General features: G+C 36.3%; 1 pseudogene; it reads right to left on the reverse strand.

Annotated features, from left to right (window-relative positions):
• Positions 1–894: 894 nt before the first annotated feature.
• Positions 895–994, reverse strand: LOC113325466 (annotated as a pseudogene).
• Positions 995–25,923: the final 24,929 nt, after the last annotated feature.

Raw genomic sequence — 25,923 nt, forward strand, 5'->3', positions numbered from 1 at the left:
ACGATCTTAACAGGAAAGTCATTCGAAAAATATTGGTTACTCTTTTAAGCATACTTCAAAGTTCTTGACGGTTTCTGTAAGTTGAATGCATGACTGCGCCGCCTTGTAATATCGGTGAGGCCTTGGGTATCAAAGCTCCACCGAAATTCCCTCGCTTCTATTCAACTTACTTTAACTCAGATTAATTCCAGAGGGGTTTGCTTAAATTGTAATGAATTCCCGTTCGAGGGGATTATAAGTTGGTCTAGAAACAATCTAAGTGGAGCCATCATGCTTTTTGTTTGCTAGAAATCAATAGGTTTGATTTGGTTGAGTCGTCCTTGATCTGTGTTTGCTTACCCTTCCAATTTAGAAAATTCTATTGTATGTCTGAACGTAAAAGAGACGCACTAGGTAGATTTGTTAAAGAGAAACCTAGTAGTTCTAATCGTCCCGATTACCTTAATCTAGAGAGTACGACTTTTGAAGAGTCTGTTTTTGAACGTCCTTTGACTGAGGAGAGAATCCTTGTTTCTCCGATAGCGCCAGAAATGGCAACTTTGAAAGCTTTGTTGAATCCAACTAGGACTACTCGTCCCTCATGTATCAGGTTAGCTGAGACGGAAGCAACTTATGAACTAAAACCTGGGACCTTACAGCTGCTCCCAATCTTTTTAGGGAAAGAAAATGAAAACCCATATTTCCATGTTAGGGACTTTGAGGAAATTCTTAGTACCCTCAGGATTAGAAACCTAGATGATGATGCTTTGAAACTTAGGTTATTCCCCTTTTCCCTGAAAGATAAAGCTAAATCGTGGCTATATAGTTTGGCTTCCGGGTCAATCGAAACGTATGAACAACTTACATATGCCTTTTTGAACAAGTTTTTCCCTAGGCACAAAACATCGTCTATTAGGACGCAAATCTGCACATTTTCTCAACAGGAGGGAGAAACTTTGTATAGGTATTTGGAAAGGTTCAATGATTTATTAGCCCAATGTCCTCATCATGGTTTAGAGAAGGTTAGGTTAGTTCAGATCCTTTATGAGGGTTTAGATTATCCCACCACAACCACAGTAGAATCTATGTGTACTGGTGGATTTGAGAACCAAACAGTTGATGACGCGATGACATATTTGCATGAAGTCACCGAAAAGACCCAACAATGGGAAAGTAGTAGGGGACCCCAGAAAACAATTCTTATTGGCAGAGGAAACGTTAATAGGGTAGAAGGAGGCTATGAATCAGATGCCAAAATTGCTGCTATAGCGAAAAGGTTAGAAGCTTTAGAAGTGGGTAACACTAGTGGTAGAATGGAGCCTTTTTGGGAAGGCCAGAATAATGAAGAGAAATCCAATGCTCTATATAATAACACTAGGTTTGATAATCGTCAGAAGTTTGACCCATATTCAGAAACCTATAATCCTGGTTGGAGAAACCATCCGAACTTTTCATGGTCTAAGGGCCAGAGTCAGGGTCAGTCTAATAATTCTAATGCTCCCCCAGGTTTTGGCTACACTAGGAATACATCAGGCCCAGAAAATAAAATGACTAGCTTAGAGGAATCTATTAATATGTTAGCAAAAACTCAGGAAATGTTAGCACAGAGCCATGTTAGTTTTCAACAGGAAACCAAGCAGAATTTTCAAATTAATGCTCAGAGCCTTGCTAAGTTATAACTTCAAGTCAGCCAAATAGCTAAGACCTTAAGTGAGAGAGATAATGGTATGTTCCCTAGTAAGACTAATCCCAATCCTAGAGGAGTTCATGAAGTAGGTACAAAACCATCAAATCAATTGAATGCTATTAGAACCCTTAGGAGTGGTAGAATAGTAGACAATCAGGTAACCGTGCCCGATAGTGAACATACTGTAATTCACCCCTCAGGACCACTAGCTAAGGAAACTGATAAAATTTCTGATGATGCCAACTCAGTTCCTGAGAGGTATGATTCTGTGCCTAGAGCCCCATTTCCTCAGCTATTAGTACCAACAAAGAAGGAATCGAACCTTAATGACATATTGGAGGTTTTTAAGCAAGTTACCATAAACCTTCCTTTATTAGATGCAATTAGGCAAATTCCTGCTTATTCCAAGTTCCTTAAGGATATGTGTACGCGAAAGAGAAAACTTAGCGTCCATAAGAAAGTCTTTTTAGCTAGTCACGTAAGTTCAATTATTCAAAACACTACAACTCCAAAGTACAAAGACCCAGATTCCCTTACCATTGCTTGTACAATAGGTAAACACCGGGTAGAAAACGCTTTACTTTACTTAGGATCCAGTGTGAACCTACTTCCGTACCATGTGTACTTGCAGCTAGGACTTGATGAAATGAAACCTACTCAGATCACACTGCAGTTAGATGATAGGTCTGTTAAAATTCCTCGAGGTGTTATTGAGGATGTCCTTATTGAGGTCGATAAGTTTATCTATCCAGTGGATTTCTTGGTCCTATATACTCAACCTGTCCCTGACCCAGAGAACCAGATACCTGTGATTTTAGGTCACCCGTTTTTAGCTACGTCGAATGCGATCATTAACTGTCGAAATGGTGTGATGAATTTATCTTTTGGTAATATGACTGTAGAGATGGACATTTTTAATGTCAGTAAGCTACCTTATGAGCTAGATGACACATGTGTTGAAGAGGTGAACATGATAGAAGCCTTAGTTCAGAAGTCATTACTAAACATTTTATTTGAAGACCCATTAGAAAGTTGTCTATCCCATTTTGGTTTAGATTTTGATGACGATAGCACTATTGAACAAGTGAATGCTCTATTAGACTCTACTCCTGTGTTAGACACTGATAGATGGAAAGCTAGGTTCGAACCGTTACCAGTTTCTGAGACTACCCTAATTCCATCTTTAGAAGATCCCCCAAAGTTGGACCTTAAACCACTACCCGATACTCTAAAGTATGTGTTTTTAGGCCCATCTGAGACTTTACCTGTGATTGTAGCTTCCGATTTGGATAGTGATCAGGAAAGTAGGCTAGTAAAAGTACTTCAAGACAATAAGGAAGCTTTAGGGTGGACTATAGCAGACATTAAGGGTATAAGTCCTACTGTGTGTATGCATCAGATTCATTTAGAGGAAGACTCCAAACCTTCTAGGGAGATGCAACGTCGACTGAACCCTAACTTCGTTGTAGACTATGTGTCTAAGTGGGTTGAGGCGGTTCCGTTTAAAACAAATGACCACAGGGTCTTAGTCTAGTTTTTGAAAGAGAATATACTTACACGTTTTGGTATGCCGCGAGCTATAATTAGTGATGGAGGTTCACACTTTTGTGATAGATCGTTTGCTCTTTTAATGAAACAATATGGTATTACCCATAAAGTAGCAACCCCATATCACCCTCAGACTAGTGGTCAGGTAGAGGTTTCCAATAAGGAAATTAAACGTATTCTAGAGAAAACAGTTAATCCAAATAGGAAAGACTGGTCGTCGAGGCTTACTGATGACTTATGGGCTTACCGTACTGCGTTTAATACACCCATTGGAACGTCACCTTATAGTTTAGTATTTGGCAAGGCATGTCACCTGCCTATTGAGTTAGAGCATCGAGCCTATTGGGCTATTAAGAACTTAAACTTTTCACTTGACAAGGCAGGAGCTCAAAGAAAGCTCCAGCTCAATGAGTTGGACGAGATTCGTAGAGATGCATACGGTAGTGCTAAGGAGTATAAGAACAAAATGAAACTTGTGCATGATAGAAATATTTTACGAAAGTCATTTTCTCCAGGTCAAAAAGTTCTTCTATATGACACTCGGTTGCATCTATTCCCCGGGAAGTTGCGCTCTCGCTGGACTGGTCCTTTTGTGGTCCGTACTGTTTTTTCTCATGGCGCTGTTGAGATTGAGACACCAGATGGTAGTAGTTCTTCGAAGGTTAACGGTCAGCGATTGAATCCCTTTATAGAGCCTTTTCCTACAGGTGATGTTGAGGAGGTCCCTCTGGAGGACCCTGTTTACCTTGATTGACCATCGAGGCGATTTTGTATGTTGTATATTATTTTTGTAGGTTTTTTGTTACACTTCACCCAGGTACTATCTTTCCGAATTCTCTCTTTACTATTTCCTCATGTTACTTACATTTTTGGTACTGTTCTTTAATTAGCAACATTGAGGACAATGTTAGATTTAAGTTTGGGGGTAGGGTAGAACTTTTTGTTACCTTTTCGTTACAATAAATAAACTCCAGACCCTAGAAATTTATCCTTATTAAGGATGGCACTACCCAATCTAAGTGGATGGAAGCATTTTGGTTGTAGGAGTTGAGGGACCAATCTGATTAGATGGAAACATCTAAAGAGTCTATTCATAAAAGCACAGAGCTCAGGTGTTAGAAATAACATGGTAGTTTCGCCATGCCTCATTGAGTCCTTTTCACTTTTATTTTTATTTTTTTATTTTTAAAATATGTTTCTCTAAGTGATTCGGTGGGGCTCACGATTCGAGTTGTTACCATTGCTAGGGTGAAATAGAGTGATTGAGATAGCCAATAAAAAAAAATGGAAAAAAAAAAGTTGAAAAAAAAAAGAAGAGAAATTGGGACCAGACCATCAGACCAACTGGAATAAATTCAATAAAGTCGACCACTAGAACCCTTGTATATGCCAGTTATGTTGACCTAGAGTTAGGATTATCGACCACTGGTACCCTTGTATATGCCAGTGTGTTGATATTAGTCAGACCGGTATCTCAGTCCATTAAGATAGGTTCATTATGGCAGTGGCCTTCAGACAGATATGAGAAACACCGTTCACCTTAGTCAACATCAAAACCATCTATGTTTTTCTATATCTATCTTCTTAATCTATCCATGTGATTTGTTTGATTTTGAGTTTGGATGCGACTATCTGAGTAGAGCTATGTCACTTTATATGAATTTTAGTATGCTTGAGTGCGAACTCGTGTACAGCAATTGGAATTTCGCATCAGGGTACTTCCTCCTGTAGTCAATAAGTATGCCAACCAAGGAGATTCTTTAGTGCCTTCCAAGGTTCTGTGTAGATAGCTAGGGTCTTGAGTATAAAGGTTTTGTGGGTATACCTCTGGTAAGCCCTCCGGAGACAACGCTCCTCCACTAGAGACACATAGGGGTTTAAAGGCTTATTGCATACGCTAAATGCAATCGACGATGCCTGCGACATTGAGTTAGGATTTTATTTCTATTTTATTTTTGCTCGAGGACTAGCAAATAATAGGTTTGGGGGTATTTGATAGACACATTTTTGTGTCCGATTTGTCTCGATTCTATATATTGTTAGGGCTCATTTTTGTACTTATTATGGTGTTTTATTTATTTGTAGGTATTTTTGGCCAATAAACATTTTTGGAAAAAATTGGCTCGAAAAGTTTTCGGAAAGCACCCGGAGGACACTTGCTATTCGGACCCCCGGTTTGGATAAAGGGCACCCCTTAAGGCAGTTGCTAAAGGCACCCCTACTCTGGATAGGGGGAGCCCCCCCTTTCTTCACAAATTCAAATTTCAAATTTGGCGGTAAAACAAACCAGCATGCATGCAGATTAGGGTTTGCATTCTTGGGAAGATTTAAGGAGATTCAATCTCGGATTTTTTTTGGACTGGACTTCCTAGAGCATAACAGGGTCGGTATATGTGATTAGATCGAATGAATTGGGTTATACCGACCGGGAGAAGCAAACAGAGGTGTTGTGGTCACGGGTTGATGTTGGAGTATTTTTCGACAATTCAGGGAGATTAAAGGCTAGAAAAGATTCCCCAACATTCGTAGTTATCTAATAAAAAGTTTGGAAGTATTGGGAGAGGTCAAAATACGCGTGAAGGGAGTTTGGTAGAAAGAAAACTCCGAAACTTGCTGTGGAGATAAACCAAGATTTCGGGGGAGATTTAATCGAGCTGTGGCCTATTAAAGGAGAGGGGATAAGTCATATAAGGGTACGAAACCTTAGGAGAAGTTTAGAGGAGAATAGAGAGCCGAAATCACGAGTTGAAAATTGTTTTCTGCTGCTGCTGCACCAAGAACACGAAGAACATTGACGCACAAGCAACTGTCGCAGCAAACTATCGTTGTTTCACAGCAGTACCTATGTGTCGTTCATCACAGCGGTTGCATTTGGTCTTTAGCTACTATTTCTCCCTGTAACAGTGATTCTGCAACACCAACAAACTGTTGCGAATCGTCTGTATTATCACTTTTCATCTTTTTAATCATCTTTTGAGCCATAAACAATTATTTTGAGATCATGATTAATATGAGGAGCTAAACCCCATTGCTGAGGCGATAGAGGAAGCTATTTTTCTAACAAAAAGCGGTACAATCTGTTGTATTTAATTTATTGCAATTATTATTATGATTATTTTCCTTGAACTATTATTGAATATGATTTTTATTTGAGTGATTGTGATCTATTTTGATGGAGTATGCTTAGTTTATAGACTCTTGATGCTTCATACTTGGTATTTACAATTATTACTTTTGAAAATCTATTAGTTGCAATATTTTAGAATCAAATTAAACGAGAAAATTGCATGAATATAAATATTTGGACTAAATCACTTTGAACTTGGAAAATAGTGGAATCTTAGCCTCAGTATTCTTTTAATATTGATACCAACTTTGTCAGTGTTTGTTATAATTATTAGCGAGTTTTATATTTAGTTTTGAATTTAAGTCTAAAGTTATCCTTCACAAGTTCGAGAATCGAATCACTTTTTACCACTATCTACAAATCAAATCAGCTACATATAGCTGTGGGTTCCCCTTAGAAAAAGTGGGGGTCCGTATAGCAAATGTCCTACGGGGGTGCCCTGAGCAATTTTTTGAGCCGAATTTTCCAAAAATGTTTATTTCCCCAGAATACCTACAAACACATAAAACACCATAATAAGTACGAAATCGAGTACCAACAATACAGAAAATTGAGGACAACTTAGACACAAAAATGTGTCTATCAGTGCATCACTTGTATTCTTTTTTCCGAGCAATAGACAACAATGTCGCATTTGGAAACGCCATTGTTCCTTATGCATTGTCGAAGCCTTGGCCAGTGCTTGGGCCAATGCCTAAGTCATTCCATAACTTTCATTTTATCCTTCATTCCTTCCTTGAGCTGGGCTAATTCTGAATCAAGGATATGCAATGTTATCGCATAATATTGCATGTGCTAAGTAGCCTTTCTTGTCATCCATGATAGCGCTCCATCGTCTAGGCCACTGACTTCAATAATGCTCCATCTTGGCGCTTCACTATTGGGAACGCTAACAAACCTCCCCCACCCAATCCATTCAACGTCCTCGTTGAATGCAACATCAGTTCGGGATCTACTGAAACTACTTGGCCTTGTAAGCATCTGAGCCAATCTCAATCACCAAACTTTTTTGGCCTACATTCTTACCAAATATTTCTTCCTAGTACCATATGCGCCTTGCAATTAAGCCTAGAAATTCCATCTTCACAATCACATCGTCGACTATGCTTCAGTTCCATTTCATTCATATCTTAACACCCAAAAGATATTCCAAATCTGTTGTTATGCCCTTGTATCGGAAAAAGCGGGGGTCTAACAACCACACCCAATATTTCGTTCGGAAATCTGAATAGACAAACTCCAATATACTTTCAAGAGAATCAACTAGACAGTTAGACTCAATCTAGAGAAAGTATATCAAAGAATTTTATATCTCTATCTCTTAATTCAATCTGCAATCAGCAAATAGGAATTTGCGAGCCCGATTGAATTAAGAGAAATAACTTGAACGGTACCAAAGACGAATGTTCAAGGATCAATCAATTTCAATCAACAACCAAAGGTTGGATTTACCAATTGATCGATTCAATGCACAACCTGTGATATTTCAATTATATAACAAAATATAATGTAGAAAAGAAATAACACAGACACCAGAATTTTGTTAACGAGGAAAACCCCAAATGCAGAAAAACCCTGGCACCTAGTCCAGCTTTGAACACCACGCTGCATTAATCCGATACAAACACTAGCCTACTACCAATGAACTTAGGACTGGAATATAGTTGAACCCTAATCAATCTCACATTTATTCAAGGTACAGTTGTGCTCCTTACGTCTCTGATCCTAGTAGGATACTACGCACTTGATTCCCTTAGCTGATCTCACCCACAACCAAGAGTTGCTACGACACAAAGTCGAAGACTTAATAAAAAAATCTGTCTCACATAGAAAAGTCTATTGGAATAGATAAATCTGTCTCCCACATAAATACCTACGAGTTTTGTTCCGTCTTTTAATAAATCAAGGTGCACAAGAACCAATTGATAAACCAGACTTATATTCCAAAATAACATCCTAGTATTATCAATTACCTCACAATAATCTTAATCGTATGGTAGCGAAACAAGATATAGTGGAGTCACAAACGATGAGACGAAGATGTTTGTGACTACTTTTTATCTTGCCTATTGGAGAATCAATATCGAGCAAATCTTAGAGAAGATAGTACTCAATACGATAGATCGGGGCAAGATCAGAACACGTAACTACAGAGAAAATAGTTGGGTCTGGCTTCACAATCCCAATGAAGTCTTTAAGTCATTAACCTACATGGTTTCATGAAAAAGCTAATGTTAAAGGAGAATCGACTTTAGATTCTGCAACTAGTATCACACAGGAGGTGTGGGGATTAGGTTTCCTAGTTGCTAGAGTTATCCTTTATAAAGTTTTCAAATCAGGGTTTGCAATCTAAGTTACCTTAGTAACAAAGCATTCAATATTCATCGTTAGATAAAAACCTGATTAGATTCAAGCTAATATCTTTCGACCGTTAGATCGAACTTATCTCGTTATACACAAATGAAATGTACCTTCATTTAGGTTTAAGTAATCGTACCTAAACGTGTATACCATGTTGGCTCAACAGTAGTTAACCGAGGTTATCTATATGAACACTCTCATATTAACCTTATTCATCTTAGCTACAACTAGTTCAAATGACTCAAATGAAACTAGTTAAAGAGTTGTTCAATTGCTATATTCTCATAGAAGTATACAAGAACACAATAGAAGCAAAATCGGTTTGATTTAATCGAATCAATTCATGAACATTATAGCCACGGTTTGCAAAGAATACATTCCATAATATATAAATGTATTAGTTCATGAGCCAATCGATTTTAGAACTTTAACCACTTAAGTATGCATACGGGTGCACATACCTAAGTAGCCGGTCTGAGTTTGGGTTCGCCAGACCTATACCTTATGCAAGTATGCGTACCGGTGCGTGTACTTGGTACCCGAAATTCCACAACTACAAGTACGCATACGGGTATGCATACTTTAGTTCCAGTCATGGATCACATACATGCAAGAATGCACACTATGTTTATAATCTAATAGTTCTAAACTCTATTTCAGTCATTGAAACTTTCTTAGAGGATGACAATAACCGTTTTCACACACTATTAGCATCAAAGCAATTTTCAAGTTATTGAAATAATCATAACGAAACATTCCAATTCTACACTAAATGATTGTATCACACAAACCATGTAAGATGTTACTCGTCAATTTTCACATGACCATTTTTTGACTTTCGCCAAGAATATAAGATGAACTTGGTTGAAGCGAAAGCTTACCAACACATATTTCAAGAAATATGTAAGCGAGTTAAACTCAACTCCAAATCTCAAATGTGTATAATCGACAACTATATAGTAATACGAATTTTGTCTTAATATAGGAGATAGAGTATAAATAGACTTTCCAAGTGATAGATGAGTTTTAGTCTCCACATACCTTTTGTTGATGAAGTTCCATAAGCTCTCTTTACTAGTTCTTCGTCTTCAATTTTTGAACGCCGTGAAGTCTAATTCTCAACTACACAATCTATAGTTTTGATCACTAACATTGAAAAACAAGCTTGAGATAGCAACACTTGCGAGTTCGACCGAGCAGTGCTCTAATGATTCTAAAGGTGTTCAATTCACCATCATAGTTGTTGAAGATCCATAGCTATAACAATGAGAAAACAGTTGCTCACGATCATTGTTATACAGTGTCATAGTATATTACACAGCATCAAAGTTCAATTGTATCACAACTTTGACAACAATACTATGGTGATATGTATCACTCCACCTTAGTCAGTACTTCATCTCACAATGATAACCACTCCTCCTTACATAATGATACGTAAACCATATGTATTTGTAGTGTGAACTACACATTAATTCTCCCCTTTTTTTTCAATATAAATTGGCAAAGGTACGAAAACTAGTGGGATCCTCATGAAATTTTCATAGAGATACTTCATGACCAAAAGAGAACAACATACCAAATTTTTTCGATGATTTCACATAGTCGAAACTTAGTGTATTCATCAAGGAGTTTATAAAGATACAAGATAACTCCTACATTATTACACAGCCGCACTCCCGACAAAGATTTGGCAATTAAGCACAAGTTTAGTTAAAAACTCTCCCCCATAAAATGTCATTCCCGAAAGAACAACAAGAGCGACCTCACTTTTGCAAGGAAAGAAGGATTTCTTTGGACATTAACAAATCACATGAAACATGAATTTGTATCCAAAAAATATTAATTGAATTAACCACAAGGAAAATGATCAATTCAAATGGCCATGCTCAACATTAGAAAACTTACGGAGCTACACAGTACATACACAAAGATGTGGATCATGGAAAGACCAATACTGCGGAATAATCAAAGATTCATTCTATTTTTCATCACTATTTGCACAATGACATATAATAGACTTAATCTTTGTAAACAAAAGTTCATCCTTTCTTCCATCAATATTTGCATAATGACATAAAATAGAGTTAACTTTTGAACAAATATGGGACAGTCAAGGTTCACGGGCGTAAACAACATATCCCATAACAATTCGCAATATATAAAACCATAAAGATTAACATTGCAAAAATCATCTTCCAAATCAATTTTAGAATTTAAACAAGTAAATCTAAAAACAATGCAAGATGAAAATGTTGGCAATAGCTATGTTTACTCGCAATACTAGCTATTCCAATCCCTAGTTATCCTTCTTAAAAACACAAGAATAAATTCTCATAAGAAGTTTCCTAAACATTGAGACCTCTGAAAAATTATTTGTCGTCCCCGAACTCCTTGTTGTCAACATCCATGGGAACATAAGGTTCATGAAGCAAGGAGTCAATTCCAACAAATATTTTGAAATGATGCCGAACCAGGGCCTTATGAATTTCAAGAGTTCTCAAAGCAATAGCCTTTATTTCATGAATCTCCTTCCTTGTTTCCTTCAACTCTTCAAGAACACCAGAAAACTTCTGAGAATTTGAAGGAACATCTCTTGGCTTCCTCACATTCCTTCTTTTTCTTTTCAAAGTTGGAGGTAACGGAGATTTATCTTTTTCCTTCATGATTGATGGCTTAACAATCGTATTAACATCTTTTCCACCAGAAGACATAATGCTTTGAGTATCCATACGAGTGGAATTGTGAGAGGAAATCACAAGATAATCTCAACAAGCAGTTTTATGATAAAAAGAGTTTCAAGTGAAGAAAAAAGGAATGTAGGGTTATGAAACTTTTAAACACACAAGTTCACACATGCACAACTCTCAACCCTAAAAAGGGTATAATTATCGAGAATAACCCTCTTTTATTGATTAAACAGGGAAGTCCCTTCCAATATCAATTAGATATGAAAAGAGACACGAATTCTAGACTTGCAAAGCTCAGCAGAGAAAAAATGAGAAAAAATAAAATAAAAACAAACTAAAACAATTTGCTTTTCCTAAAGCATGAGGTGTGCATAATCTTGTATATTTTGATCAGGCACATGAGACAAGATGCACTAACCAACAAAATTAAGTTGTGCTGGGGTGAACAATAATCTGTCCATCATAACCTTTTCGAAAGGAATTCATAGAGCCATGTTTCCCAGAGTGTTTAGAACATAATTTTTCCTCTAATGATCTAGTATTTTCTTTGGAAACTAAATTCTTTGAATAAGAGATGCGTTTACATACCTGATGATTTTTGAACAAGTTTGAGCTTGTTTGCTAATCGATTCGCTCTTTGTTGAAGTTTGTTGACATACATCATTTTGTGTTGTACTTAAAACACTTTGAAAGATCATGACCTTTGAGAGAACAATAAGAGCATGTCAACATGAAATATGATTCAGACGCCTGATATGTGTAGGCAGCTAGACACATAGTGGAACATGAAAAACCAGAAAAAGGGTTTCTAGTAGAAACAGGTAGATTCATTTTTTCTTCCAGACCGGTTGAGATTTCTTCTGAAAGAATATCAAGATTGATCCATTGAAGACTGGTGGTACGTTTATGGAGATAACACTTTTGTCCATATTCAGATCGCTACAAACATAGATTTATAAGGTCTTTAACGTGTTTGCCTGCTCTGATACCAATTGAAAAAGCGTGGGTCTAATAACCACACCCAATATTTCGTTCGGCAATCTGAATAGACAAACTCCAATATACTTTCAAGAGAATCAACTAGACAGTCATACTCAATCTAGATAAAAGTATATCAAAGAGTTTTTATATCTCTATCTCTTAATTCAATCTGCAATCAGCAAATAGGAATTTGCGAGCCCGATTGAATATAAGAGAAATAACTTGAACGGTACCAAATACCAATGTTCAAGGATCAATCAATTTCAATCAACAATCAAAGGTTGGATTTACTAATTGATCGATTCAACGCACAACCTGTGATAATTCAACTATATAACAAAATATAATGCGGAAAAGAAATAATACAGACACCATAATTTTGTTAGCGAGGAAAACCGCAAATGCAGAAAAACCCCGATACCTAGTCCAGCTTTGAACACCACACTGTATTAAGCCGATACAGACACTAGCCTACTACCAATGAACTTTGGACTGGAATGTAGTTGAACCCTAATCAATCTCACACTGATTCAAGGTACAGTTGTGCTCCTTACGTCTCTGATACCAGCAGGATACTACACACTTGATTCCCTTAGACGATCTCACCCACAACCAAGAGTTTCTACGACCCAAAGTCAAAGACTTGATAAACAAACCTGTCTCACACAGAAAAGTCTATTGGAATAGATAAATCTGTTTTCCACGGAAATACCTATGAGTTTTGTTCCGTCTTTTGATAAATCAAGGTGTCAGGAACCAATTGATAAACCGTACTTATATCCCCGAAGAACAACCTAGTATTATCAATCACCTCACAATAATCTTAATTGTATGGTAGCGAAACAAGATATGTGGAATCACAAACGATGAGAAAAATATGTTTGTGACTACTTTTTATCTTTCCTATCGGAGAATCAATCTTGAGAAAATCTTAGAGAAGATAGTGAAAAAACGGGAGTCTAACAACCACACCCAATATTTCGCTTAGCAATCTGTATGGACAAACTCCAATATACTTTCTAGAGAATCAAATAGATAGTCAAACTCAATCTAGACAAAAAGTATATCAAAGAGTTTTTATATCTATCTCTCGATTTAAATCTTACTCAAGCAAACTGCGAGTCTCAATTTAAATACAAGAGAGATAAACTTGGATGGTACCAAAGACCAATATCCAAGTGTCAATCAATTTAAATCAACAACCAAAAGGTCGGATATTCTAATTGATTGAACAACGCACAACCTGTATTATTTCAATTATATAAACAAATATAATGCGGAAAAGAAATAACACAGACACCAAAAAATTTGTTAACGAGGAAACCGCAAATGCAGAAAAACCCTGGGACCTAGTCCAGATTGAACACACATTGAACCCCAACCAATCTCACACTGATCCAAGGTACAGTTATGCTCCTACGTCTCTGATCCCAACAGGATACTACGTACTTGATTCCCTTAGATGATCTCACCCACAACTAAGATTTGCTACGGCCCAAAAACAAATCTGTATCACACAGAAAAGTCTACGATAATAGATAAATCCGTCTCCCACGAATATAACTATGAGTTTTGTTCCGTCTTTTGATAAATCAAGGTGAACAAGAACTAATTGATAAACCGGTCTTATATTCCCGAAGAACAGCCTAGTTTTATCAATCACCTCACAATAGTCTTAATAGACGCAGCGAAAAAAGATATTGTGGAATCACAAACGATGAGACGAAGATGTTTGTGATTAGTTTTTATCTTGCCTATCAGAGATAGAAATCTCAAGCTAATTATTACAATTGTACTCGTACGAGAGAAACAACAAGATCAGATCACACAACTACAAGAAAAGTAGTATCGGCCTGGCTTCACAATTCCAATGAAGTCTTTAAGTCGTTAACCTGGTTTAGAAGAAGAAACCAAAGGTTAAAGGATAATCGAATCTAGCTTAGCACAACTAGTATCACACAGAATGTGTGGGGATTAGTTTTCCCAGTTGCTAGAGTTCTTCCTTATATAGTCTTTCAAATCAGGGTTGGCAATCAATGTTGCTTAGTAACAAAGCATTCAACATTCACTGTTAGATGAAAACCTGATTAGATTCAAGCTAATATTTATCAACCGTTAGATCGAAAACATAGCTTGTTATACACAAATGAAATGCACATTCCTGGGCTTTTGTAACCGTATCCAAACTTGTACATTAGTCGGTTCAACAATAGTTAACCAAATGGTTAGCCATATGATCACTTTCATATCAACCATATTCTTCTTCACCATAACTAGTTCAAATGACTCAATTGAACTAGTTAGAAAGTTGTTCAATTGCAAGGAAATCTCGTGTACTACACAAGACACAATTGAAGCAAAAACGATTTGATTCACATGAATCGGTTCTTGAACTCTATAGATATGGTTTGCAATTGCATTCTTTAGTTTATAAATATAAGTTCACTAAACATCGTTTTTAGACATAACCTACTCAAGTTCGCGGACTGGTTTCGCGGACTTAAGTTCCCGGATGGAGTTTACAAACTCCAGCAGAAATTCTCGGGTTTGAGAACTTCGCCAGTCCGCGGAATGGGTTCGCGGACTTAGCTCACGCACTTCTCCAGTTCACTTGATCAAAAATGTTCGCAAACTTCGGTTCAAGCAATAAGGACTTATACATATATGTGTTTCCACAACAATGCTTATATCCTCCAAATGGTTATATAGTCTAAACTATCATTTCAATCATTGAAACACTCAGAAGACGTTATATAGTTGTTATTCACAAACCATTTTTCGTCAGAGCAATTTTCAAAGTGATCGAAACATAACATGACTTTCGTCACCAGGTAAAGATGAACTTGGCTAAAGCGAAAGCTTTACCAACACATATTTCGAGAAATAGATAGGCGAGGTAAACTCGGCTCGAAATACCAAATGTATATAATCTAAGTCTATATAGCAAAACGACTTTTGTCTCAAGATAGGAGATAAATAGACTTTTGAGTGATAGATAAGTTCAAGTCTCCACATACCTTTTAGTCGATGAAGATCCACCAGTTCCTTGAGTAGTCCTTCGTCTTGTATGATGATTTCCATGGAGTTCTTGAGCTCAACTACACTTTATATCCTAGTCTGAGACCTTAGCTATAGTAGACTATAAATCAAGACTTATAGTTTTGATCACTAACATTGACAAACATGCTTGAGATAGCAACGCATGCGAGTTCGACCGAGAAATGCTCTAATAGATATTACTCAATACGATAAAACGGAGCAAGATTAGAACACGCAACTACATAAAAAATAGTTGGGTATGGCTTCACAATCCCAATGAAGTCTTTAAGTCGTTAACCTACAGGGTTTCGTAAAAAACCTAAGGTTAAAGGAGAATCGACTCTAGCTTATGCAACTAGTATCACACAAGAGGTGTGGTTAGGTTTCCCAGTTTCTAGAGTTCTCCTTTATATAGTTTTCAAATCAGGGTTTACAATCTAAGTTATCTTGGTAAAAAAGCATTCAATATTCACCGTTTGATGAAAACCTGATTAGATTCAAGCTATTATCTTTCAACTGTTAGATCGAACTTAGCTTGTTATACACAAATGAAATGTACCTTCATTTAGGTTTGAGTAATCGTACCTAAACGTGTACACCATGTTGGCTCAACAGTAGTTAACCGAGGTCAGCTATATGAACACTCTCATATAAACCTTATTCATCTTAAATACAACTAGTTCAAATGACTCAAATGAAACTAGTTAGAGAGTTGTTCAATTGCTATATTCTCATAGAAGTATACAAGAACACAATTGAAGCAAAATCGATTTGATTCACTCGAATCAATTCATGAACATTATAGCCACGGTTTGCAAAAAATGCATTCCTTAATATATAAATGTATTAGTTCATGAGCCAACCGATTTTAGAACTTTAACCACTCAAGTATGCATACGGGTACGCATACCTAAGTAGTCGGTCTGAGTTTTGGTTCGCCAGTATGCGAACGGGTACGCATACCTTAGTACACTTCCAAAACCCAACAGAAATTCCCGGACACATACCTTACGCATGTATGCGTACCAGTACGTGTACTTGGTACCCGGAATTCCACAACTACAAGTACGCACACGGGTATGCATACTCTAGTTCCGATTAGTGATCACATACATGCTAGAATGCACACTATTTTTATAATCAAATAGTTCTAAACTCTACTTCAGTCATTGAAACTTTCTTAGAGGATGTCAATAGCCATTTTCACACAATATTAGCATCAAAGCAATTTTTAAGTTATTGAAATAATCATAACGAAACATTCCAAGTTTACACCAAATGATTGTATCACACAAACCATGTAAGATGTTACTCGGCAATTTTCACATGATCATCTTTTGACTTTCGTCAAGAATATTAGATGAACTTGGTTGAAGCAAAAGCTTACCAACACATATTTCGAGAAATATGTAAGCGAGTTAAACTCAGCTCCAAATCTCAAATGTGTATAATCGACAAATATATAGTAATACGACTTTTGTCTCAATATAGGAGATAGAGTAGAAATAGACTTTCCAAGTGATAGATGAGTTTTAGTCTCCACATAACTTTTGTTGATGAAGTTCCATAAGCTCTCCTTAGTAGTTCTTCGTCTTCAATTGATGAACGCCGTGAAGTCTAAGCCCAAATACACAATCTATCCTAGTCCGAGACATCACTATAAGTAAACTAGAAATCAAGACTTATAGTTTTGATCACTAACATTGAGAAACAAGCTTGAGATAGCAACGCTTGCGAGTTCGAACGAGCAGTGCTCTAACAGTATCAGCATAGAAATCTTTTCAAAGCCATTTTGTGCCAAATTAAATGTACACGCCAAATTACCAACATATTCATCCTGATATTCCTAACTTATCTTAGTGCCTCCAACTCCGACTCATGTTACAATCTTGCAACTCAACAGGACTTACTGTAGACTAAGTATTCTTCAATCACTTTGCAACTTTATATTGCAAATTTGACTGAAATGCATGATTTTAGCCATGATTTAGAATACCCGGGACATCCTACCTTCACTTTTGACAAGCCATCCTATTCACGCGCCTTTGAAACTAACAAGGCCTCACTTGTTCTTTCAAACTGCTACGCTTTAATATAGTGGAAAAACAACATCATGTTCTTCCCAACTATGAGTTACTCTTAACTCATATGCTTGATGGACTTACATATTCATTCTTGCTGCGTCACTTAATGCTATCGCTGCCAAACATCGTCGCACTTCTACGTAACTGTGCCAACAGCAAACTCGCATATGCCACCAACTTCTCTTGTTTTATTTATATTTTCAGCGTCTCTTATTGTATACTTTGACTCTTATTGTATATTTTGACTTTGTAGTGTTTTTCAAATGAACTAGATTTACATTAAGCAAAAAGGAACAAGGTTTTTGCTGAAACACCACCTTCACTCATTACGCTAACTTTACATAAGAAACTTAGGGACTTCTTCCCATTTACACCATTAGACAACACATGACCTTACTGAAAGAACCAAACAACCGAAGCAAATACACCAACACTTAGTATGATATCTTTTAAGACCATAAGATTAGCAACACCCAACTTAAATTTCAAACAGATAAGTGCTAAAGCCTTCATACTTCAGAAAACCTTGCAGGTTTAGGAACTTGCAAACAACACTGTAATTCCCTTGCTTCATACATAAGCCAGTCACGGCGAACAAGGGATACTAAGATCCATAGGAAATCCAAACTCCTCATGAATCTCAGTTAAGATTTTTTCGAACGAGAGGACAGGGAAAAACTCACTTACCTTTCCTTTGTCGCGCCTCATGTCATACGAACTGACGTTCATTACACCTTTCACAAAACAAGGTGCACTTGGACTTTGTATGAAAATCCCGCCAAGGTGAGGCGTTATTGTTGCCTCTGCAATCTGCAAAATGTTGTTACCAAGTATTATCTCAAAATCATTGATATGCATCACCGTAATACTGATCGGCCACGCCATTCTCCCACTTCAACATTTGCCACATACATCCCCTTGATTGGTTTAGTTATACCAATCACCATCTTCATGCAGTGATCAACCTGATATACTTCCAAATCCAAGTACTCTGCCATACACAAGCTCATAACAGTGTGCGAAGCACCCGTATCGTCCATGCCCAGAGTTTATGGTTGTGAATGCCAACTTTCACATAAACTAGGCCGACGTCATTCAGCCCTTGTTGCGTTGCTTCCTTTTGTGCTACTATGTTGCATAGTTGAATATGATTAATATACATGCTTTACCTCATCACCTTTATCGTTCTCGCCACTGCCGTCAGTGACTATTGCAGACAATTTTTGTATCTTAGGATAATCACGCGCAAGGTGAGGACCATTGCATAGAAAACCTACTAGCCTTATTTTTAAAACTAAAAGTTAATTGTGTTAATCGATTCCAACTATATCTATCGATTTAAAATTAATTTTATTCCTTTTTTTTTTCAAACTAAACATCGTCGATTGCATCCCATTCTAAAATTGAAAATTAAAGAATCTTGGTTTTCTGAGTTAAACTAGAATCAATCGATGTTTTATGTCCATATTAACTGATTTCTATAATAATCGGTTTATGTACGTGACCACGTCGACCGATAGTTCTTGATGTTCTTCGTGGTTGAAGGACATCAACCCAGAATCGATCGACATAGGCATTCATATAGGTCGACTCTAGTCTAGATAAAGAAAATACCTTGTTGGTTTTTTAAGATACAATACATCGGCCAATATGAACCTTTATATACGCCGATTCTGGTTTACGTTTCAAAAGTGAAAAAACTCGATTAAGAATCGATCGGCATGGACATTTATATTGACCGATACTTGTTAAACAAAATATCATTTTTTATTTATTTATTTTGAGTTTCTAGGATAAAATCGGTCGATATGAAACTATTTATTGGCCGATTGAGTGTCCATATTGACTAATTGTAGTTTTAAGAAAATGCACAAATTTTTTGTTGTTTTGTAGCAACAACAGGTTGATTTACCATATACATATGTTGATTATAAAGTGTTAACATGTTCGTAGTTTTATTGATAATATGACCGGTCATAACATAAAAAAAAATTAAAAAAATGTCCAATTGTTTTACCAGGTTGTTTTGTTAATAATGCAATAGTTATTTGTACAAGTACCCGGTTATTTTTTATATAATTTGATTGGGTATTCTTCTTGTATAACACAATTGGTATATAAGGGAATTCACATCGGCTTCGTGTTCTTGGTAAATGAAGAACATCAACTCGTAATCGGCATAGTATGACATTGTATATACTGATACTAACTTGGTGTTCTTAAAAGATAACAAATTAATTCATGTCTTGATGATTTATTAATACTAGTTGATTTCACATTTAACACGATCTTTTTACTATTAATATACCGAGGTAACATTAATTAATCAGGGGCAGGTTAGTCATTAACGAAAATAATCGGATAAGGGGATGTTCAGTTTTATTTCAAAATGACCTTATTTATCTTTTAATGATAAGCGTCAAACTGGGCAGGAATTTTTAATTTTCGAATCCAAATTATATCGTTTCTAAGTTTTATTACTTTACTTGGTGAGCTTATTTAATCGAGTTTCGAACTTTAACCACTATCATCACCCTACCCGTTGTATTTCAGTGATTCAACATATTGGAAAATTATTTTACTTTTTAAATAGTCATGGTATAGTTCTAATTCCTAGATGTCTATTTCCAAATATATCCCTATTTATGATAGTAGTATTATACTAAAACTAATTTAATGTTTCTAGTTTTCATCGTAAAGTAAGGGATAAAACAAGAAAGATATAGGCTTTTACGAAATCTATATATTTTCCGTAATCTAAGAGATTTGTTTTTCCTGAAAACACCGGGGGTACCAAAATACACCACCAACTTTTTCGTAGAAAATCTGTATGGACTAACTCAACACAACTCTGAGAGTTAAAAATCAATCAAGGAAAATGTCTAGAGTTATATCTCTATTTCTCTTGTGATTAGAACGTTTACAGAATTGAATCTGTGAACCTAATCACAAATAAAGTTCTTGGACGATACCAAAGACCAATGTCGAAGGATCAATCAAGTCGTATCCAACAAACTAGGTCAGACATATCTACTCTGATTGATCAGCGCACAACCTGTGATATTTCAATTATAAAGATAAACAATTTAATGCGGAAAAAGAAATAACACATACACCAGAAATTTTGTTAACGAGGAAACCGCAAATGCAGAAAAACCTCAGGACCTAGTCTAGGTTGAACACCAAAATGTATTAAGCCGATACAGACACTAGCCTAATACCAATTAACTTCGTTATGGAATGTAGTTGAGCCCGAACTCAGTTTCCCACTGATTCAGGTATAGTCGCTCTCCTTACGCCTCTTGAATCCCAGCAGGACTCTGCGCAATTGATTCCCTTAGATTACGTCACACCAGGTAAGAGTTGCTTCAACTCAATTGAAGACTTTAAACCAAATATGCCTATCTAAATGGATGATCAGATCAAACGTAAGACCCAGGTGATGGAAATTGATAGCAACTTGATAAAAGTCTGGCTATCTTCAAAATCCGGACTTATGCAACCCGAAGTGCATCCTAGATTGTTATTCACCTCACAAGTATAAAACTTGTGGAATCACAAAATCGAGACGAAGAGAAATTTATGATTACTATCTATGTTGTTCAAGTGATAAATCAACAATCTAACAAGATCATGCTACACATGTTATCAAGATAAAAGATAAATGGACATGGATTTACGAATCCCAATGAAGCCTTTGATAGTTGCTAAACCCTAAAAGGATTTCTAGAGAGGAAGACTCTAGATACAACTAGGATACACCAAAAATTAGTGTCAGGATTCAAAGATCGGAGTTGCCAAGTGTTCCACTTATTTAGACTTCAAATCCCAGGTTGCTTTAGGTTTAAGCTAAGATAGCTTCGGAACCAAGCAAACTATATTCCATGTTATATGAAAGCTTTAAATCTTATTCACATAAACAAGATATAAACTCTGGTTAGGTAAACCGTAATCGAACCATGTATAAAGACTATGTTCAACATGGTTAGCCGAAACTAGCCAGTTTGAACTTAAAAGCTTAACACTCATTTCCAAGAACACAAAGACATTAATCTTGAGTCACAATTATGTGATCAAATAAGTCTAATGTTAATTAGAGAATTGATCAAATGCAAATCATCTCGTAGAAATAATTTAATCGCATTTGAACACAATTGACATAGTTTGTAAATGCACAAAGTAGAAATACATGAGTCGTTCGTGAATCGGCTGAATCAAGGTACGTGGACCGGTTTGCAAACTTATGAGCAAAACCGAGTTCCGGAGTTGATAGAACTTTTCAGTTTACGTACCGGTTTGCAAGCTTAGGTGCAAAACTGAGTTCCGGAGTTTATAGAACTGTAGCGCCCCTTAAGCTAGCAGCTGACTAATCCAAGAGATTAACTAAATAAAGAGGCACTAATGATCTAAATCATTTACTTAAACATTCAATTAAGAAATCTGCTACAAAACTTAACCCAAAAACACGCCCCGCTTAAAAATATATATATACAAGAACTCCTCTCAAATGATACATATATAATATTCATTTGGTTTACAAACATAATATGCAACATAATAAACATAGCCGATGTTAACTATCTAACGAACTCAACCCTTTGAAGCTTTCACTACGCAACTCTGATCTGTCTCTGAAACTGAAAGTGGGAATGGGTGAGCACATCATCCCTAAAAGGGGTGCCCAGTAGGAGTAACATTTAATTTTCAAGTAATCAAAAGCAAGAGTTGGAAAACAATACATGTTTTCCCAAACATTAAATAGTGACCAAGTCACTGAAATAAAAGAACATGTATATGGAAAAACTCCTTCTTCAAACAATGTATAATATGGTGTTAACCAGTTACATACCTAATAACTATTGATATCACCCCTGTTGACCCATAGTAAGCATAAAAGCTGAATTCATGCAGATATAAATGTGAAGGAGCGTATCCTATATACCACACGTGGAAATTATCATTTCCCATAAAAATTCATATTGACAACAAAACATTACAGGTCCTTTCCAAAACATGGAAAGATTAACAGAATCAACAGAATTGTCGTAATGCAATTTAAACAAAGCATGGAATGCACAACTAGACAATGCATGAGTTTGTTAAGCATAAACTTTTGTAAAAGAAATAATGATTACAAAAGAGTCAAATGTATTCCCACCTCTTTTGATGACAGGCCACGCCTACCTCGAGATCCACGATCCACTGATTCGTCATTTGAATCGATCATTGATAATATAGACTAACTGTTAATCACACAAGAAGTCTAAGAATCTAGACAAAATGGCTCACACAAGAATCATACAATTTTATCTAATGGTTCTAAGCCCATTTATGATTCTACACCCTTTTCATTCTCTATCTTTAACACATCTAAAGGTACATTAATTCAATTAGATTGTTTTTATAGTTCATTATCTAAGTCAAATGAATATTTACAACTTTGTAGAAGAAGCCAAAGGCTAATTCAGACCATAAATGGCCCAAAACATCTAATAAATCAAACTAGTCCTAAGCCCAAGTCCTCTACTCTGGCCCATTGATCTAAGGCCTAGTCCTCCTGAGTCATTTAACAGTCACTAACCGTCAATGTCCGGTCAACGAAATCACCTAACGGTCAACGTCCAAATTCAGGTCAAAGTCAAAGGATTCAAGGTCAAACGAGTCAACTTAATGAGTTGAGTCAAGGTTTACTGAGTTAACTCAACTCAGTCAGACAACCTAAGTCAGGTAAGTCAGCTAAACTGTCTGGGATGATTAACAAGCTTCAAACTCAAGAAAAGAAGTCTATACAATCACTAAAGATTTTCTTCATTCAAATATAATTTGATAATTCAATATACAATTGTAATTTAAGATTTACCTGCAGTTGCAGTACTAAGCCATACTCTTCCTACATACACAATTCATCAGTTGCAGCCACTTTGTAGAATACTTCATCTGAACTCTAATCAACACAATCATTTCTATCAAACAACACTGCCAAAACCATATCTTACAACTCAGCTACAATGTCATAACTAAAACTGCCACAACATCAACATCAGTTCATCTCATTCACCACCATGATCTCTTCCTTATTCTCAATTACACTCTCACAACATTGACACCAATATCATACCCTGCAATTCAACAACACCACTACAACTTATAACTCAGTACAATCATTTACATCACTTCCTATCTACAGCTCCATCAAATACTCAACACACCACCATCACTTATATCCTCAACTGCAAACATTACCCATGTAAATTCAATCTCCATCTCCATCAGCAATATCTACAGTTCATCATTATTTGAATTCTCTTCTGCAACATCAACATATACTCAGATCAACTCATAACACCTATATCCTCCTCCATTGGTAAACATACTCACATACAATACCCATCATTAGCTGCAACCACCTGCAATCCCCATATCAGAACTAACACAATCATCACCATCATTCCATGTCTCATCTTTCCCTCCACCAGATTGTATCATCACCATTTACTGTTCTGCAAGGTCACTACTTCATACCAACACACTACAAACATATATTCAAATCATAATTTTATAAATTCTCACATCAACATCACCATGTTCATCTTAGCCATTTCTGCACCACCAATTTCATATCACCATCTCTTCACTGTCTCAATCACCAGTTCAGTGTAATAATTCCTCCTCCAGTTCCATACACATACACCTATCTCATAACTTAGATCAATTAAACAAACTCATAACTCATAATGAAAGTACATAAACATTGCTAAGTTAACGAAGAAGAATAATTACCTCTAAACAACTTCTCTTAACCAACTGACTCTTCTTCTTGCTTTAGCTTGATTCAATACTCATATTGCACATCAAAAAACCACCAGCCCAGTTCATTCAACACCGAAACACTCTCATCATCACTAATAGTTCTCATAAAATTTTAATTCAATTCCCAGACCTCCATTAAAACAGAATCAAACCCTAACTACCAATTGCAAGCCATACTTCCACTTTAACTCTTAATTAAAGTTAAACCCACCTCAAATCGATCTTCTAAACCTTCAATACTATCTTCTCTGACTCTGCTTTACCTTAATTCTTTAATTCATCTCCAAACGGCTTCAGAACTTCAATTAAACCTCACCCTTTTTGTTCTTCATCATCAACCACCCAAAACCTCATTTAGTTAATCACTTCCCCATATCTTGAATTCAAACTGAAACCCTAACTTCATCAAACTTGAATTACTCTTCATTTCTAACCCTAATTCATCCAATGGATCAATACCCAACTCTAATTTCTCAATTCGTAACTCAAACAACGATTCACAGAGAAAACCCTAATTCTCTTTTCATTACAGCACCCAAACTTCACCTTCCCGAAATCAATAAACACCAAAAACACCCTCATATATTCATCAACATCTTCTAATTCATCTTCTCTAACTCATAGGTTGTCTCTCTCTCTCTCAAACCAACTCTCAGTCACACGCAGAGAAGGAAGAACAGGGGAAAGAGAAGAAGGAAGAAGAATGAGAAAGAAGAAGAAAGAGAAAGAAAAGAGAGAAATGTATTCTTCTCGATCTGTTTTTGGAGATAAGGCCAAGGACAAATGATAAAGGTACTCACCCAGATGATATGAGAATCCCAGGTCAGCTAAGTTACAAAATGACTATTTTGCCCTTCAATTAAATATGATGATATCTTTTTCGTTCGATATCCGAATGACACGTTCGAGTAGTCCGTTATGCATAACTTCTCGAGTTCTATCTAACGGTACTAGTTTCGTATCTAGATCGTTGTTATATTAATTTCTAATAATTAACGTTCGAGTTACACTAATCAAGTAATTAGCGGCTAAGACGTCTCTTGACCATCGTTAGACCAGTCAAATAGTGTTGACGAGCTTAAGGGTCCTTATAAGAACTTTTCAGTTTGCGAACCGGTTTGGAAACCATAAGACTTTACGGTTCCGGAGTTCACATAAACTTTTCAGTTTGCGCAGCGGTTTGGGTATTAACCTGGTTCTAGAACATAGAACTGTATTGATTCACATACCGATTTGGATACTTAAACCCGGTTCCCCTACCGCAGTCCCAAAATGGTTTGTATACGCATATACATACCTATTTAGACACGAAACAAACAGATTCTCCCATGATGTGCATACGAATACGCGTATCACACAAATCTAAAAGTCGATATATAACTACTCCGCTACGTGTACGAATTCATGTAATATGCCTTCAGACAAAAAACAGTTATTCGAATATAGTAGTTCTATATTTCTCTAAATCAATTCAAACTCGAATAACATCAATGACACATATCACTGTTCCAGGCTATTTTCGAGCGATAAACTTGAATCAAGATTTGGTTCCGATTGATAAATTGTTCTCCTCCTAAGTTGATCAAGTATGAACAAATGTTCATTAAGTTTAGTCAT

Source organism: Papaver somniferum, chromosome 11, assembly GCF_003573695.1.
Source record: "Papaver somniferum cultivar HN1 chromosome 11, ASM357369v1, whole genome shotgun sequence".
NCBI lineage: Eukaryota > Viridiplantae > Streptophyta > Magnoliopsida > Ranunculales > Papaveraceae > Papaver > Papaver somniferum.